Source organism: Apteryx mantelli, chromosome 3 (genome assembly GCF_036417845.1).
Source record: "Apteryx mantelli isolate bAptMan1 chromosome 3, bAptMan1.hap1, whole genome shotgun sequence".
NCBI lineage: Eukaryota > Metazoa > Chordata > Aves > Apterygiformes > Apterygidae > Apteryx > Apteryx mantelli.
The window spans coordinates 44,387,424-44,406,547 of record NC_089980.1 but is presented as its reverse complement, the minus strand read 5'-3'; the positions used below and the strand labels follow the sequence as shown (position 1 = coordinate 44,406,547).

The 19,124-nt window shown below is 50.9% G+C and overlaps 1 protein-coding gene across 1 annotated transcript in view; it reads left to right on the top strand.

Moving 5' to 3' along the window:
* The first annotated feature begins 2,635 nt into the window (after nt 1-2,635).
* Nucleotides 2,636-19,124, top strand: part of TMEM63B (transmembrane protein 63B) — a 60,357-nt gene continuing 43,868 nt past the window's right edge. Inside the window, exon 1 of the mRNA XM_067293216.1 lies at nt 2,636-2,683. The gene's annotated coding sequence lies outside the window, so the exon portion shown is untranslated. The remainder of the gene's footprint in view (nt 2,684-19,124) is intronic.

The following is a 19,124-nucleotide window of genomic DNA, read 5'->3' as shown; positions in this document are numbered from 1 at the left end:
TAAAGGAAAAGATGTGATTAAGGGCTTGCGCATGTTAAAAATACTTGAGATATTCATTACCAAGACATAATTGGTTTTACATTAATGACATACAGAAAGACCAAGATTCACAAAAAGGACTTAACTCTTCTAGAATTCAGTTTATGAACAGGATTAGTTATTAAACAGGATATTTATTAATCCAGGTTACCAACAGAAACTCATTACATCCATCAAGGAAAGAAGAAATTCCATTCCTACAGGTTTCAAGTGAAACACACTAATTTTGTTTTCCAGATCACAATCAGAAAAAGTAGATAAAAAAGATGGTCTGAATATACCTTTAATGGAAAATTTACTTTTGACATTTTAAATATCCAGAAGTCCCATCCCTAAGGTACTTATGGCTCTTATTCCTGTAGCACCTTAATCCATTTTATATATTCATATTCACAGCACTGTACTAAAATAAGAAGGGATTATTCTCAGTGTATTAGAAGGAAATTAAGCTGCAGGGAGGACAACTTCTTGTCTAAGGTCAAAGGAAATTTGTGGTAGAGCAAATAACTAATCCAAAGCTATTGTTCTAGTCTCTGGAGGCGAAGTCCAGGGACATCCTTCTTCATCTGTGTCTTCTGGAATTCCAAATGAGTTCAAAGAACCAGCTGTTCTCCCCTAACTTAGCACTGCTTTCCAATTCCTAAGGGGGTTGCTATGCTACACATATCACATCACAAATGAATCTTTCATCTTTCTAAAAGTATTGAGGTCTTGGGAACAGGACAATAGATGGCAAGCCAAAAGATCAGATTCTGTTTCCAGCCCTGACCTAGGCTACCAGGTCCTGACCAGCAAGGTACAATCACAAACCAGAAAATAGTAACTGCACTGAGGGGTAGCTGTGGCAGGGAAGAGGACACAAGTAAGAAGGAAGAGAAAGTGGGGAGCTGTGGCTCAAACATTTAAAAAAAAAAAAAAAAATCAGGAACCACCGACCTGGGCTAGATTTTCACAGGGCGAAGAATGACGGTGGCTATGGGCCCTCCTGATAAAGCTACAACAGTAAATGATTCCTAACACGGACAGAACTCAGGCTAAAGAAGACATAACCTGACAACAAAGGTACACTTATTCTGCAGTGCAGCACATAGTGATCTGCAACTTTACTGGAGTTACCCTTGCTTCTCACTCAAAAACTTCCCTTACACCAGTTTCTCCTTTTCCTATACAAGACCGTCCCAGGTAATCTTAGTAGAATTTTCAAACCAGACAAGCTAACACAGCTCAGATTGGCACCCGTGTCCTGCTTTTACAAGGGCTTATTATCTGTCCACTTTTACCACAAGGAATAAGTCTCTTACATGCTTATAATAACAAACCCATCACACAGTCTCCTTCCCCAAATTGCCCCCCCTTACTCACTGGACCTCCAAAGGACTTTTCTGGAGAAGAATCAGCACAGCACAGACTACTGCCCACACTTCCCGAGTCCCCGTGACACACACAAAAAAATACTGCACTTGTCAGTACACAGGAATCTGGGTCTATCTTTGCTGCAAGACTGCTCGCACCCATGTGAGCCTAATCCAGGCAGCATTAGCCCAAATTAATTCTGAAGCAGAGAAATGCTCTGGAGAACATACATCAGTCTTTCAAGATGTCAAAACAGACTTTGTGTTTTCCTTCTCCCCCAAGCTAGAGTGTTATGGCACTGGCAGAAACTCAGCAAGGAGCTGAGGGTGCTGTCCCTTGGAGAGGCAAGATGCTGCCAGCTGCTGCACCCACGGTGCCCTGCGCGCACAGCAGACAAAAGCTCCTGGCTGTGCACGGCGCAGAGCTCCAGCTCCCACCTGCACTCCCAAGATGGCACAACTCTCGACCTTGCAGCATGCCATTCAAAACCTGCCCACGTATCATCGCTGCGGCCAATGCTTCTCACTCTTTTCAGAGCAGCAACCCATAGTCAGTGTTTGGGAGCTACAGGGCCCTTGCGCGGAGCACCAGCAATGCCCGGGACAAGAGCCATTTTGAGCGAGCTAGCAGGCGGTGCCCGGAGGGCCTGGATGCCCCCGGCCTTACAGGCCCAGAGGCAAGGGCGGCAGCCCCACACGCGCTTTAGCGCGCTCGGGCCCAGCACAGGCTCTCTGAGGCCAAGGCGGGCACTGCACGGCCGCGGGAGCAGGGCCCAAGCCAGGCCGGGCCCGCGAGCAACCAGGCCGCACCCAGCTCCCGGGCGGCCCGGCCGGGGCTGCGGCAAGGCCGCCCGAGGGCCACGGGCTGGGCCCTGCCGGGAAGCCCCGGGCCGCCGCCGACGGGCAGGGCCGATACCGCCCGGCCGTTACCGCCCCCCGCGGGGGCCCGCGCGCAGCCCCCCCCCCGCGCACCTCAGAGGAGGACGCGGTCCCTCCACCCGCACGCACGCCGGCACGCACGCACGCACGCACGCCGGCACGCGCGCAGGCGGAGCCGCGCGCGCAGGCGCGGTGAGAGCGCAGGAGCGAGGGGCGGGGCGCGGGGGCCGAGGCCCCGCCCGCCGGCTGCGCACGGCAGGCCCCGCCCCCCCGCGCCCCGCCCCCGCCCACCTGGGGGCTCCGCGCCGAGCCGAGCCGAGCGGCGGCGGCAGCGGCGGCGGCTTCGCTTCCGTGCGCGGCGCGGCGCGGCGAAGAGGCGGCCCGGGGGGAGCCAGTCCGCGCCTGACACGGGGGTAAGCGAGGCGCCGGGCGTCGCGCCAGGGCGCTGCATTGCGCGGTGCGGCTTTGTGTGGCGTTGCGGCCGCAGCTCCGCCACCCCGCGGCGCGGCGGGGCCCGGGGGCGCGGCGCTCCGCCGCCGCTGTGCTCCCTGCGGGCGCCGCGCCGCGCCGCGCCGAGCGGGACACGCCCGGCGGGGTCCCGGCGGGGGCGGCCGGTGGGTCCGCGGCGCCGCGCTGCCCGCTGCCATCTTAGGGTCGGGCGCGGCGCGGTGCGGGACCTCGGGGCGCGGCTTTTCCCCATAATTGTTTTTTTCTTGTTTTTTTTTCTTTTTTTCTGTTGCTCCCTTGCCCCCGTGGGTCCCCGTGGCTGCCGGCGGCGGGGCTCGCCGGGCTGGCGCGGGGGCTGGGCGAGCGCCGCCGCGGCGCTGCGGGGCCGGGGCCGGGGCCGCTGCCCGCGCCGCCCCGGGCGCCGCCGGTGCCACCCCGCGGCCCCCGCTCTGCCCGCGGAGCGGTTTTCTCCCCTTCTGTCGCAGCGGACGCGCCGTGATTTACGGGCTGCGCCGTCGGGGCAGGTTAAACCTGAGCGGGGAGCTCGCCGGGGCCCGTCCGGGCTGGCGCGACGCGGCGCGAGGGGGACCCGTGCCCCGAGGAGCTGCGTCTTGGCTGGAGCAAGCGGAGCTGCTCTTGGCAGGGTAAATGCCGGGGAGCAGATAAGCGTCTCTAGCAAAGGCCTGAGAGCCTCCGTAGGGTCCTTTAAGGCCTGCCCGTCTGGGAGGGAGGGAGGGACATGAAATGGTTTGTCCTGCGATGTCCTCCTTGTCTTACCTTTTGGATCTCAGAGGGGAAGGGAGCAGGCAGAGTTTGCCCACGGTAAACCAGGGCTCGCAGGTGGGCTGGTGGGGTCGGCGGTGCAGGTGGTGCCTGTCTGCTCCGTGAGGAGCTGCAGAAATGGGGCGGTCTGGAGCTCCGCATTGGCTACCGGAGAGCTCTTCACCTCTCCCAGACGTTTCTGTTGTCTGGTGGGACCGTAGCACTGCCTTCTGCATGCACCTTCCCTCAGGTTTCCCCGCTGGTGGAGAGTGCAGTTTTCTTGCTCACTGGGGTGGTTGTACCCATTTTTACAAGGCTACCATCTTACTTCCAGGTGCCATTTGAGATGTTGACGTTGCTCTGTGGAAGGCTTCTCTGTGTGTTAGGTCTTGGGAGACTCGCCTCCCTCCCTTCCTCCCTCCCTCCCTCCCAGTGTGCCACTGTTGTGACTGACTAGCTGAGAAGGAGGAGGGATATTCTCAAAGACGAGAACAGCAGGCGAATGTGTAATATCACTCTGCCTCTTGTACCTTGGAGAACTTAGTAGAGAGAGTTGTTTGATAGGGCTTGTGTCCATGGTCGTGCAGCAAAACAGACGGTCCCTTTCTGCTGTCTTTTAATCACCAACCCTCCAAATTGGCATACCATAGTTCTTCCTCCTGTCTTGAAGCACATGCAAGGCATCTGTATGTAGCTGCCTGTTGTGGGCATCACACCAAAACTCTGGGATGTGGCTGCAGTCAACTCAGTGCCCATAGCAGGTCTGATAGCTCTCAGATGGCTGGAGACCAGGTATTCAGGAATTTGGGATTCCAGGCACTTCTTTCCGCCACTCTTCCCCTAGTTACAGGAGTTGGAAGCCAAGGGCTGATATATAGGTGCCAAGGGAATGCTAATTTGGTTGTGCATACTCTATGAGAAGACCCCACGCTGCATTTGTCTGTTATTCTGGAAGTATCCTTCATCCTGTCCTCCTCAGGAGGAAATGTGTACGGCCACTGGCTGCATGGCAAGAGTGTCCTGTTAACAGCAGTTGCAAAGGGACTGAAGGGTGGCACTGGTGCCTGTTGAACAGTCCTGCAGATGCCCCATCTTTGCATGGGGACACAGCCTTTGCAAATGCATTGCAGGGACAGATAACCTTCCCTTCCAAACACCTATGCCATATTGTCTAATAGCTTTTTATTCTGTAATGTTTCTGAGAGTGCAGAAAGCCAGCCACTCAGCTTATAACTAACTCCAGGAGGACACTGTTCAAACCAGAAATAGCAAAGCATTAAGCACTTCTAATGACTGCAATTAGCTTGTATCTACCTAGGAAAGACCTTTTGCATCTAGAACCTTTTAGCTGTAGGAATATGCTGTCTTTACAGCATAGTAAGTCCTTTCTGCAGTTTTCGCCCAGATAGCATGGGAGGTACATAAACATGAGAGAAGAAGCCTTTGAGGGGGTTGGGAAGAGACCCTGGTTTGGCTCATAAGTATATTTTGTTGCACAAAGTCTATTTTTGGTCTGTTCCTGTCTTCAGTAACCTTGGAAGGAACTGAAGCTACTGTATTTTCTGAGGACATTGGTTTTGTTGACAAGAGAGCATTGCCATGAGGCTTTGCAATGCTTGATTTTTCTTCCCCTTTGACCAGAGCACAGTGTCACTATCCTGAAATGTCCCAAAGTCATGAGGTGGAGCAAAAAAAAAAAAAAAGGAAAAATGCTGAGTTCTTTGCTTTTTTGCTATTGTTTTTTTCTCTTTCTAGGCTTTTAAAATATCCTTGGTCATATTTTTTAGCTTTTTTCAACAAAAAAATGGGCTAGGAACTTGCTTTTTTTTTTTTTTTGATAAATGTGTATGTAAAAAATAAAATATTCTCATGAAATCACTTGGTTCAAGGAACTAGGGCTTTAAGAAACTCCCTGATAGCATAAAATCTGTGATAAAAGCCTGAGAGCTGGCAGAGCTGATGGCCTGTTTTTGTCCATTGCTAATTATGCTTTCCTTGAGCCAAAGGTAGATAAAATACCTTGGGTCATGTGTAGCTCTGTAGAGTCCTGCCAGCAACTCCATTGCCACCTTCACCTTCAGCACAGAGGTGCAACCTCAGATAAGCGTGCTTCCTAGAACATAACGCCCTGTCCCAATTCTCGCAGCTGGGGTGACACCGTATGCTGGGGACCCAGGACCTCAGCAGGTGGCACCTGCTGATCCCGGAGAAGACAGCTGGGACCTGCTCTGTCTGATGGGAACCATGTCCAGCCGAGGGCACCTGTTTAGTGCCCAGGAAGGCCCTTAGTGTAGGATACTCTGTGTGCAGTTAATTGTAGATAGTGCTGATAATGGATCCAGTGGCAAATTTGCATATCAAAGCATCTGAGAGCTCTGCGGTCTGGTAATGGAGGCAAGGATGATGGGGCTTACTAGCGACTGGGGCTGGATCTTCCCTGTGGCTTTTTTGGTGCAGAGATGAAACAAGATAACAAGATAAGGAATGTTTGGAAAATGGAACCACCTCAAGGATTTGTTTCCATGTCCTTTAATGACAGTACTGTTAAGGCCTTTTTAATCTAACAGCTGCTTTCCAGAGTTTGGGAACAAAGGAGGTGAGAGCAATCCTTGGTGACAGTCCCTCGAGCTACTTCTGCTCCTTCCTGCAAGTGAGAGCTTGCACGCCAGCCTGTCACTAGGCCCGGTGGTGATGGGGTCAGGCCACTAACAGGCAGGCGAGGCGGAGGTCAGAAACTGCCCTGCTGCCTTCCCGTGGCCCTTCCCTGAGGCTTCGTTTGTTGGCGCAAGGGTTTTGGTGTCTTGTTTTTGAATTTTTGATTTTTTTGCTGGGCTGCACCTCCATGCCTATGGTAACGAGTCAGAAACAGCCTTGAGCCCTCCAGTGCCTGCTGGCAGGGCAGTTTGTCACCCTCGTGCAGCCATCCCTCCAACTGGCGACTCCTCCGGTATGCGGCTGGGAGTTTGTACACGGGCGGGCCAGCCTGCTCCCTGCACGGTACAGCCACTGCTTGTCCCAGAGAGGTTTGCCATGGCAGGAAAGTCCAGGGTTAACAAACATCTTAAAGGGAAGCGAGGGTTGTGACAGGGAGGAACAAACCCAAACTGTGGGGAAGTCCTTGGCGGGTTTTCTCTAGCATACGGTGAGACTGCTGGTGCAGATGGCAGCTGGCATCCCTAGGGAAGCCTGGGGGGGGGGGGGGGGAAGGCAGGAAGCTGGTGTCACCAGTGCGTGCCGTGCACTGGAGAGCCTCACTCCAGGCCGGCCCTAAGCCCCGCTGCAGGCATGGGCAAGGGGCAAAGGAGTAGAGAGGAGCCAGTCCTTGCTGTGTGTTGTCCACTCTGCGTTTTTCACACAACTTGACACTGAGGCCCCAGTGAAAGTCTGAAGCAAAGGGGTGGATTTGCTACCACCTGAACTAGCTCTGCAGAGTCACAGGCCTTGCCTAATGGCTTCAGAGGTAGGGGGAAGGGAGCAGCCGTGTCTCTAATGGGTTGTGTCCTCTGGGATGTTGCATGAGTCAGAGGAAGGTTTGCCTTTGTCTGGTCTCAACAAAGCTGTATCTCCTGCCATTCCTTTGTCCCCAGGGCCCCTGTCTGGGCTGAGCAGGCAGAAAGCAAGTGTCTTTCCATAAGCATGCCCATCTGCTTTCACCCCAGGTCAGCATGAGAGCTGCAAGTACTGGAGAGAGGAAGCTTTCTTGGCAGGATTTCCCTGTTCTGGCACATGGGGAGAGTGCTCTCGCTCTGTACTTTGGGCCATGTGTATTGCTGTGCAAAGGAGGTCTGCCGCTCTCACCTACACCCCACTGCCGGTGGGAGTGGAAGTCCAGCCAGAGATACAATATGGGGTTCGTCAAGACCCACCCGGAACTCAGGCATCACAGCTATTGAGCAGGCCAGTGTTGGCATGAGTGCAAAGCAAGGAATGTGCTCTTGTGCTGGTGCTCCTCGCTCCTGCCCTACAGCCGCCTCTGCTACTCCAGCCCCAGGCTTCCCGCTTGGAGCCTGGCGGCAGAGCCAAGCTGCAGAAGTGCTTGTTGAAAGTAAGCCTGGGAGTTTGGAGTTTGCTTGTAGGCTGAGCTGGAAACTGGAATGAAGGTTTCTAGGGAGGGAGAAGGAGGGAGTCGCTGTGTCCCTCATCCACTTTGCTCTTCACAAGTGTTTTCCTGGTTTTGATGCTGTAGCTTCAAAAGATCCCAGCGTGATGGCAGACAGCATCTCAGGGTAGCTCTGTGTTCCTCATGGGTGCATCTGCTGGCTGGGACTGCAGCCCTTGGCACCTCTCCCATACCCTGTGCAGCTCAGGCTCTCTCTGAGAAGGACGCCTTGTCTTGCTAGCCATATGGGGAGTTGGTGTGTGCAGGAGCTGCCTTGAGTATGTCCTTCTCGGGAAGAAACCTCTCTGCCTGCAGCCATCATCCTGTCAGCAGCCCTGCAGCAGAGAGGCTCTGTGCCTCAAGATAACAGGGAAGTGGGAAGAATGGGAGTGGGTTTGGGGAATAGTCCGGACATTGTCTAGAAAGAAACTGGTTAAAAGAAAAAAAAATTACAAGAACTGAGAAGAAATATGCACATGTGCGTACACATGCTCTACAGCAGAGAGAGGGCAAGAGTCATGATGCCAGTGCCAAGCTTGTGGAGCAAAGGCTTACAGTATGAAATGGCTTTTCTCTGAGCGTGCAGGCCTGTGGTTGGCACTGCCTTCTCTCTTCTTGTTCTTCCAGCATGAAGCTGGGTGTCTGCCCTCTGCTCCAAATACAGATTAGCTGCAGGAAGCCCAAGAGTCTCTCACTGTGTGTGATGCAGAATGTTGTTCTTTGTGCTTTTCTGTGCAGCGTTTGCTCCCCTTCTCTAGGTTGTCTTTGCATGTTCTTTATGCATTCTCTGCACGTGATCCCAAAGCAGGACTGGAAATACTTCTGTTCTCCCCACTGCTGTTATATATGGATGTTGTCTGTCATTCTCCCTCTTTTGCTTTCAAGTCTCTTCCTCCCCATCTCTTACAAAGCCAATTCCGGAGTGGGAGGAGTGCTTTCCCAGTATACCAGTGTTGTCCTTGGGCCAAGATCTTATAGTGGCTACACAGCTTATATTGGCAAAATGGAGATCCTGCTGGCATATTTTTGGCACCTTTTGAGCAAAACAAGGTCTCCTATTCCTGATGTGCTTTGGTCTAATTGTGTCAATGCCAGCAGCTTCTGCCTGCATAGTTGTTGCCCTGGGAAGAGGGATAGATCTTGTTCTGTGCCTGCTATTTTTCCCCTTTCCACTTCATGACGGAGACATCAGAAGTTGATAGCACAGGCCTGGCTTAAAACAGGCTTTTGAAGATCTGCCTTTATGTGGCCTGTTCTGGGAATATGTTTGTGTTATTGCATTAAAAAAGGGACTAGATCTCTTAAGGGACTGTGTATTTTAAAGGTAGCATGTTGCATCAGCACCAAGAAATAGCAGCTCCAGGAAGGATTTATATCTGGCTGGTTTTGCTATGTTCCGCCATAGCTTCCTGAAGCACCAAAATCATGCTGTCTCTTTGAGCAGCAAGGTAAAGAACCTTTCTTCCTTCCTGCCTCTGGAGGGGCGGCTGGCGAGGGCCTCTGGCACCCTGCCTCTTCTATCTGACTGTTACTGTCTCTCCCTAGGAGAACTGTCTATCCCCCAAACTAGTCCTGCGGGTCCCTGTGTTGAGTGCGCTTGTCCGCTCTGCAGCCCTGGTACTTCTGAGTGTGAAGCACTTGCTCATTTTGACCCCTTCTTTTCTCTAAGGGTGCTGCTGCTGAAGATCCTTACAGATCTCTGATCCTGGGCAGAGCCAGCCGGGCTCAGGACTGTGCATGGTGCGGACTGTTGGCTGGCAGACAGCAAGCTGCCACCTGCGACATGACCTCTCATTCTGTCCCACCAAGATGGCCCTGCTGCTTTGCTCGCAGGGAGGTGCTGCGCTCTGGGCCGTGCTGTCTCCCATCAGCCTGCCCAGGAGACAGCACTGACAAGCTCCCTTAGATCACTGCGTCCTGATGTGTTGCTGACACAGGGTCAGGTCAGGTGGCCGTTCAGCACGTCAGTGCAATTCTTAGGAGAGTGCATCTATTAGGAGAGTCATATGCTGGCGTGGCCCTACTTTTGCTAATTAAGAAGGGGCCTTTAGTAGACTCTGTTCCTGCTCCCTTCAAAGCCAGGGAATGAGACCATCTTGGCATTGTCTTTTACTTGGAGGAAACTCAGGTGGCAGTAGGCCTTGTCTCCTGCCTGAAATAGTTATGGCTGTCTTATATTTTCTGGTTGAAGGTTGGACAGGGCCTGGTAGTGACATTGACTGAGGAGGGTCTCTGCACCTGACTTTAGAAATACTCTTGAACAAAAAACTGAGCGTCTTTGGATCTGAGGGAAGACCTTAAAAAGGATCTGATGAATTTTCTGTCTTTCCTCCCTCAACTCTCAGTGCATATTGTCTCGACTCCCCTTTGTGTGAGACTGTTGTACTCTGGAGAGTCTCAGGTGATGCTGGTGAAGCTGATATCATCCACAGGATGACTGTATATGCCAGCTGGTGATTTGCTGAGGTCTTGTCTACACTTGAGGCTTAGACTTGGAAACAAATCACTGTGCATCTGTTGAACTGCAGTAAGTGCCCAGGGACTTGCTATTACACACAGCGTAGACAAGGCAGCTTCAGTTAGATTTGTTTAAAGCTATAAATCTGGGAAGAAGGAATGGGGTTTGCGATGAACACAAAACTTGGTGTGACCTCACAGCTGGGGCAAAAAGAGCCAAAGCAACTGTTGGATGAAAGAAAGAATTGGCTCCTGGCTGAAGAGAAAAGAAGAACAAATAAAAGGTGGTAGTAAGAATCCTGTCCTCCCCTTGCAAAGAAGGTCAGTGGTGACAAGGGTTTTAAAGCAGTTAATTTTAAAAAGTGAATCCAAGCATAAATCAGAACAGGTGACAGGCTATTTAGGTAAATTAGATTTGGTCAAGTGGGCAAAGCCTTTTGAAATTTCCCTGAAAGTACTTGAAGAACAGGCCAAGGTAACTTCTGCATCATGAGCAGCAGTTTTAGAGAACATCTAGTAGAGGAGATCTCAGGGCTTGATCCCTTGAAGTACAGGGAGGAAGAGGAGAACTACGCCTAGTCAGTCTAAATAAAAAAGAAAGAATAATTAAGCAGTCATTGACTGTCCTGTAAGGAGGTAGGATAAAAATCCATCAGTGTGTATTTTCTAGAACACACCACACCAAATCAGTTAACTCGCTTGCATGGTGAATGGCTGGCCTAGCAGATGAGCAGGGCAATGGATGTGATGGATTTTGACTTAAGTCAGTCTTTGTCACCCTCCCATGTGTCAACCTCATAAAACAAATTGAGAAGGGCTGGGAGATGTGAAGCATCCCTCAAGTGGGTGCACAGCTGGTTGAAAAGCCATATTCAAAAGGGGGCTTGATGGCATTCCTCCCTGATAGGGAGACCCTAGTTTAGCAGAGGCAGGGAAAATGTTGGTGTTATCAGGGTTCATGAGCAAGATAAGTTAGTGCTGTGCTGCAGAGGAGAAAAATTCAAGGCAAACCTTGTGCCAGGCTGTATTAGGAGTGTCACCTCTAAGGTGCAGGAAGTTATTTTTGCTTTCATTGACACAGATGAGGTGTTGCTTAAGGACTAGGCTCGGCTGTAGATGCTGCCCGTGGTGAAGATGTGCACAAACAGGAGAGTGTCCAGGAAGCAACTGAAATGATTAAGGTCTTCAGAAATATGGGATGGGAGGAAGGATGAGAAGACCTAGGATTGGGTAGCCTGAGGAGGAAGAAAAGATGGAAGAGGGAACTTCATGGTCTTCAAGAACACAGAGTGATGTGCTTCTAGAAGACTGTAGTTGATCGTGTTCAGTGAAGACGGGGCAGGAAGTCATTGACTTTGTCTGTAGAGAGGCATTCAGATTAGATTTTAAGGTTTTTCCTCATATCAGCTGGGATAGTGAAGCGGAAGAAGAGGCTACCTAATCTTGGGCAACTAAAGCTTCCATTCCTGAAGGTTTTTTTTGTTGGTTGTGTTTTTGTTTTGTTTTTCCAGAACAAGTTGGCCAAAAGTCTGTAGGTATGGACCAGTTATAGCTGGCTGTGCCTCATAGCAAGGAATTGGACCAGATGACCTGTTCCCCTTCAAGCCTGGCAGTTCTGTGAAATCTAAATTTGATGCCTGGAAGGGAGGTAGTGAGTAGCCATAGGAATGCAGTTTTTGCTGCTGTAGGAGGTGCTTGGGAGACGGGTACTAAAATATTGTATCCAAAACTAGTGTCAGTGTTTGGAAAAGGATGCTGAAAATCTGAAGAGAATGCAAGAAAGAGCTATAAAATAATTTAAGGGCAGGAGAAAAAGCTTTATTGTGAGAAACATAAGGAGTTCAATCTGTTTGTCTAATCAAGACCAAGATTAAGATGTGACTTGGTTATCCTGCATAAGCATAACATTTCTTATGATTGTGTGCATCAGTAATTTGGTGGGTAGAAATACCAGGTCACAAAGAAAACGTGTACTGTAGAAAAACATGTAGTGAGATCCTGGGGCCATGATCACTTCAGGGCCACATAGCTAGCTCTTCTCCTGCATCACCAGTAAAAGGAAGTGCTAGCCTGACTCCAGCTATTGTACAGCGATGCTCTGATGAACCTACATCCACTCTCCATGCATGTGCCTTTGAAATTGTTCCCTGCTTCTCCTTGCCCCTGCCCATCATCCACCACTTTAAGTGATTTATAGCATGCCCTCCCTGGTGGCACTCGGCTTTTTTGCCAAAAAGATACCTGGAAGCAGCCAGCAGAGCTCCTGAGAGCCTCCCCACCACCCTCTAGAAGTCATTATCTGAGTCAATGAATATAATGAACAAAATAAAGCGTAACCCTTGTCTCTAGTTCCAGCCAGCCTGTGGTCCGGTGCTTTGTACTTTGACTGCTGTTTTATTTAGGGTCATTAAGTCAGTTTCCAGTCCAGGAGGTAACATTTCTGTCAGCCCTATGAATAAATCTTGAGAAGGAGATTGGATGAGGTGCTGCAGCAGATGGTTTGCTAAAATCTTGCTACATCCGCAACTTCCCTTTCACCCACTAACGCTGTAATACTGTTAAAAATAAAACTGATCCAGTTTGCCTAACAGGATGTATCCTTTGTAAATCCCTGCTGCCTAGTGCTCATGGAATCTCACACGCTAATATCTTGGTGTTGTATTATTGCCTGTGGTAAGAGGGGAATTTCAAAGCTAGTAGTTAGCTCCTGACTATCATTGTGAGTCAGGGGAGAATGAATACTTTGGTATGCTTTAAAGGAGAGCGGGGGGAACCCCACAGTGTTTCACTCCTTTTTTTGTTTTTTTGGCTTTTTGTTTTGTTTTCCCTCAAGCTTTGCTCCGTTTTAATGGGAACAGAGTTTTGGATTGTAGAAAATAACCTCAGAAAGTGTTTGTGTCTTATCCTGGGGAGCCAGTGTTACAGAATCAAAGGGCCTCAGTCTAGACTGAGCTGGTCCAGAAGAGTCTTGTGAAATAGCAGCAATAGTTCAGCTGGCTATGAAGGACGTGGGGTGACGGATGCACCTTTGCAAATCATAAAGACGTAAAACATCATGGTACGATCTCAGTATTTCAGCATGGTCTGGGTCCTGTCTGTGAGGTATATTAGGTGCCTACTTCAAAACACATGCAGTCTTCTGGCCTGCTTGATGTGTGGGATTGCCTGCTTTGATCGCTCTGCTGATATATTGTTTTGGCAGATTCTCAGTCTGGCTTATTCCAGCTACCATCACCACCTCAAAACATTGAGAAGCAGTTTTGCCAGTATAACTGCACCTCCATCAGTAAACTTATGCCTGTACAGACATGTTGATCATATGGGCCTTTGCTTCTCTGTCCGACACAGCTGTGCTGGCAGATGTCTCTGGGGTTGGCCTGATATGAAAGATCAGATAGGGGCAGGTAGTTGGAGCCCAGAAGTTAAGGGAAGAGGAAAAAATGGGACAATCAAAGTAGTGGAGGTGTGAAGGTCTAATGAGTCCATTTTCAAAATATATGGGAGTGACTATATAGGTAGGAAAGAAGTGCTGAAAAGTGCATGGCTGGTAAATAGAGAACAAAGTAGGTTTCAGATAGCTGAGGATGGGAGGGGGGGGATTGGTATTTGGACTGTGGTATGTATGCTCTATCTGTTGTTCGTACTGCATTTCTTGGAGCAAGAAAAGGACCTGTTTAATGGAGGTAAACTCCAGCCTGTCTAAACAGTGGTGGAGGTAGAACTGTGTATTGTGGCTGAATGGGAAAGAACACGAACTGGAAACACCCAGCCTAGTCCTGAAAAGCTACAGCAGTGTGGTGAGCCTGTCTGGATCATTACAAGCCTGCCTGCCTGATTTTTATCCTCCCTCCCCCGGGCTGTTTTGAACTTGCCAATCATCCTTATCAATCTCTAACTGCCTCCCAGCCTGCCCTGACATTTCAGAGCATTCCCAAACTTGTCCCTCCCTAGATGCCATTTTGCGCATTACTGATTGCAAAGTCCTTCCTAACAACTTCTTGCAAAGCTGGCTGCAGAGCCCCCAAACAGAGGTTTGAGGCAGCACTCTCTCTTCCTACCCAAGCAGTTGGGGCCCTCGTGGCCTGGAGCATAGGCCCAGCTGCCTTGTTATTCCTGCTCTGTCTCCCCAGTTAGAGATGGGTGGCTGTGTTTTAATCCCCTGTTTTGTCTGCAGGAGCCAGCCAGATTACAGAATTGATGAGGGTTTGAGGTTTGATATGGCTGGGGGAGAGAGGAGGGGCTGTTTTTGATCTTCCCCTGCTTTTTTCTTAAGACATGTGTTGGGATTGTGGGACAGAAATGTCTTCCCCATCTGTTGGTAACCCAACCCATGAGAAGGGCCGGGGCGAGATTCTGCTGACGAGTATTGCTGCTTGCGGTGCCAGAGGAGTAATCTGCTCCTTTCTCAGCACTGCAGCACCCTGGCATGCCTTTGAGTCAGAGCAGTGTGCTTTGCTGACAGAGGTAGGTACCGCTTGCAGAGAGCAGACAGGGCCCCAGAAGAGCCAGCTGAGCGCCGCGGGGAGCAGAGCAGAGGGAGGGAGGGAGGGAGGTTCATTAGAGGTGGGGCTCCTTGGCTTGCCAGGGTTTCCTCTGTCAGCAGGCACTCCCTGCCTCCCATGGAGCAGGGAGAGGAGTGCTGGGGTTTGCCGCCACATGAGACCAGGGAGACAAATAACGTCAGCCAGTTAAACAGAAAGGATTAGACGGTCTTCTGGAAAATGAGCCCAAACCAAATACCAAAGGGAACAGGCAGGAATGTAGTTTTTATGATCCTAATCTGATGGCTGTGGATGCTGGGGGAGAACAAGAAGAGGCCACAGAAAGTGGTCAGGCTTATGTGCTGCCCCTAAGTATAACCTTCAATTGTCACTGTCCCTGTTGGGATCTCCCTGTAGGGCTGGGCATTGGTCTGACCTTAACAAAACCTGAACCCCTTTTCAGGAAGAGAAGGACTAAAGGAAAAAAGGAAACAGTGGAGAATGCTGGATGCAGAGAGGCATGAGAGATACAAGATGAAAAGTGTGTGGATAGGGAATGGGGCTGGGGGGGAACTGAGTGGAGCACCCCCTGCTCCTTGCAAAAGAGAGGATGAGGGAGTCGGAGCAGGCTCCACCATCGCCAGGATCCCCCTACACTTCCTTCGGCTGAGATGTGGGTGGGCAGTGAGGCCAGGGCCGGGAGGAGGCCAGCAAGGGGCTCCCGTGACTCGGGCAGCAGTTGGGAAGAGTGACACTGATCTCTTCCCTGAAGAGACTGCACTGTGCTGATCGCCTATGCTAGTGTAACTGGTTCTGCGCTAGGAGCCCTGCTGCCGAGGCTGTGTCAAGCGAGGGAGTGGAGAGGGCAGGAATGGAGACCCTCTTCGCGGCCTCTGCTAGCCAGCTGGCCTCTCAAACATCAGTGGAGAGGGACATTTATGAGAGACACCTTGTGTGCTTTGAGCCACTGGCACGATCCTTGGGTAGGAACCCACTGTGCTGAAATGGATATGCTAGGTTTGTTGGCACACAAGGCTTGTCTGCGTTAACTGCAGGGGGTCCATTCAGTACATTCCCCGTGCTATTTGCCATGAGCTGGGGAGGTGCTGGGCTGCTCAGGGCATGTCCCTTGGCCAGCAGGCCAGCCCCCTCCCTGGCTGCTGAGGAGGCACTTCCTACCCAGGAATTTGATCCAGTGATGGGACCAGGGCTGTTGCCCCCAACGGGGGTGGCTGGTGGTCCTGTCCCACATGCACTGGGCAGTTGGTGGAAATAGTAGAAGCCTCTTCTGACACCAGCTGTCAGGGTTGGGTGATTCTGTCTACAGTGAGGCAAACTGATTTTTGAATTAACCCTATTGTGCAAAGGTTGTTCGCTGCAGCAATGTGGTATTAGCTCCAGTGGGAGAGATCTAGTATCTCTGCATCACACAGCCTGATGTACAGGAGTGATTCTAGGAGTACAGTGCAGGGATATGTTGTGAATACAGTGCAGGAGGGAAGGAGTCTGAGTGCTCAATGCTGAAAGTTACTCTTCCCCTCAGGACAAAGTATTTTTTTCATTCATTCTCACTGCTTGAAAAATATCCCTCACATGGCTGTGTGTGTAGTGAGGAAAGGCTTGGTCTTTTGTGGGTGAGAGTCCTCTTCATTGCCATGTAGAGTATTTACGACTCCTGCTGACATGGGGCTGACATCCCAGAGACCTTTGCTCCTGGGTGGGCTCATGTGTGTTAGTCCCTTTTTCACTGCAGTTTGCCTGATGCAGAGCAGGGCACTCAACCCCATGGCGTGACAAACTCACCGGCCAGTTCAACTATCCTCTTCCTTGAGAGCAGAGGTGCGTGTGCAGGGAACGCACCTAATCCTGAAGAGCCTAAGCATTAATCTTTGACAAAAAAATAAAACTAGTGGTGGCAAAACTTTCTAAATGCTGCCTTCCTGAATCTACAGACAGGGAGCCATTCCAGCATCTCTGTGGCTACTCAGAGCTCATCTGAGTTGTTGGAGGCAGAGTGAAGTTTGTGCTGATCAGTTTTGTTATAGCTACTCAGAGTCCTGTGAGCAGCTGGGGGGGGGGGGGAAACAGAAATTGTTTTGGTTTTAATCCTGTGGCTTGTGAAACTCTTGAGCAGTGACAAGACAAGTGTTACTTGTACCAGAGAAGGGTAAATCCTTAAAAACAGTATGTAAAAGCCCTAGAGGAAGAAGGAACAGCAGGGCAATGACAATCCCTGCTGCTTCGCCAAATCTTATTGACAGAAATGGGGGGACAGTTCCAGGACATACCCTTCATCCCTAGTAACTGAGCAAGGATTCCAGCTGACCACAGATTGAGGCTTGAACAAGAAGAAATATTTGTGTGCTGCTATTACATTTAATCTGGAAAATGGAGTGAATTAATGGTGTGGTCTCCCTGGGAGAGTTGAATGTCATTTTCCTCTTTGACAGACAGGGAAACTGAGGCATGGGGCGTATGAGTGATGTGCCTACAGTTGCACAGTACATCAGTGGTGAGATTCAGAATAGACCCAGGTTTTCCTGCATCACAGACCCACACCACTCCTCTGCCGGTCTCTACAACAGAGTAATCTGAGACCCAAATATTCATCTCGTGGTTGCTTCCTCGGTGAGGCGGAGCTGACACGGGAGCAGCGGCACATATCAGTGCAATCCCTGGGTCTGTGAGTGAACGAGGAGGTATGTGGAGCAGCAGTGCCCAAGTTTGTGCAAGGCTGGCAGCTTACTCAACTCCGGCATTGTGTAGGTGCCAATATAGCAACCTGTGACTTGGTGCGGTAGGGATTTCTGATGGTGGGAGGAGGTGAGCTGGATGAGCACATGAACGGTAGAGGGGAAGAGTGCAGGGAGTGAGTCAGTGCTGGGGGGGGGGGGGGGGTGAATCAGTTGAGGGAGGAGTGGGTGGGCCAGGGCACAGATGGGAACAGTGGGGCCACATTTCACGGAGGGGAGCTGCCATGTGAAACCGTGGGAAACCGGTGGAGAACAACGACCCAGCAGCAGGACACCAAGGTGAGCTTGCATTTCCTGAGGCCACTGAGACTGAGTCTTTGACCTCTCTGAGGTAAGAAGGCAGGGCTGGGAAGAGGTAGGGAGCTGGCAGCACTCAGTTGCCCATGGCGTGGATCCTGCGTTGCTGTTGGCACAGGGGCTGCAGTGCGCTGTGTGGGGTATGGGCAGTGCCGCTGGTACATTCCTGCCCCTTCCTTGCTGTGTCCTTCCAAGCACTGTTCCGTAGCTGTCCTCACTGACAGATGGGGGGCTGCTACCAGTGCCAGCAGTGGTGGCACCTGGGTCATGTATTTGCTCGGGGTTACCTTGTTAGCTAAACTTGGAGCTGGAGGATTTTGTGGTAGACTAGAGCAGTTATAGGGGTTTTCCCTGTTCCCTGTAGCAGGGAGTCTTCGTCGTTTCCCAGTTGCCATCTAGGAGTTGTTCCCCCAGCAAAACCCTGCTACGACAAAGACCCCACATGCAAGCGATGCGCTTCACCTCTTGTGGCACAGCAGTGGGTGTGAAGGCTACACTGCACAAAGTTCTTGATTCTTCAGGGAGGAGAAGCTGTATTGAGGGAATAGGGCATGAGGACAAGCAGAGCAGGGTGGTTTATAGATGAAACTCCTGTTATTGGGTTGGCCAGCAGTTCCTGGGGCCTACACCCGAGGATGTCCTGTGTTCCTATTGCTAATGTGGTGAGCTCCAGGCAGGCCTCTTGACTCCAAGTCTGGCTGTGACTGAACAAACATCAAACCGTGGCTGAGGCTTTTTGGTAAAGCCACTGGGACAATCATCCTTATGCCCATTAGGTGAGGTAAAGACAAGGAAATTGATCCAACCTCTTAATGTAAGTGCATATCCTCTCCCACATATGCTAGCCTCTTTGGAGCTGGTTAAGTGTAATGGATGGATCCAGGAAATCACAAAGAGGAATGGAGCCAGAGGGTCCATTACCAGTTTGGTAGAGTGGAAGGTCTTTAGCTATTTGAGAGCTGGAAAGCAATAACTTTCTCCAAGAGGGAGAGGAAAATGTGAGATTCTAAAAATGAGCCTGGCATCAAGAGACAGCTGGGCTCAGCCAGGAGGGAGGAATGGAAAATGCGGTGGCTTCGGGAGGAGCCAAGAGCTGGCACCGGTTATTTTGCCTGGATGTGTTTCAAGACTCTGATCTGCCACCATATGGGTATTCAGTTCAATAACATCATTGCATGCTCTAAAACTCGGGGGCCCATTCTCAGCTGCCCAAGAGGGGGTGCCACCTTAGACACCAGAGTAAGGTCTCCGGAATTTAAGCAGCCCTAGGAGATGCTTATTTTTTGCTTTCTGCTGCACAGGAGTCTAACTCCTGGATGGTGTCCCAAATGTTAGAGATACTCATGTGGCCCTGGGTTTTGTAGTCACTCTTCCCCCCCCCCCCCGTCCCCCCCGCTTTGAGACCCATAGCAAGCTTTATTGTGCTTGTCTCTGCTCACTGCTGAAGGATGGCAGTGTGTAGTGCTCAGCATTCAGATGTCCTTGCTTTATACTATCACTGAAATCTAACTGTTCTCATGGGTGCTGAGTAAATGTAATACCAAAATGGCTGGCCAGA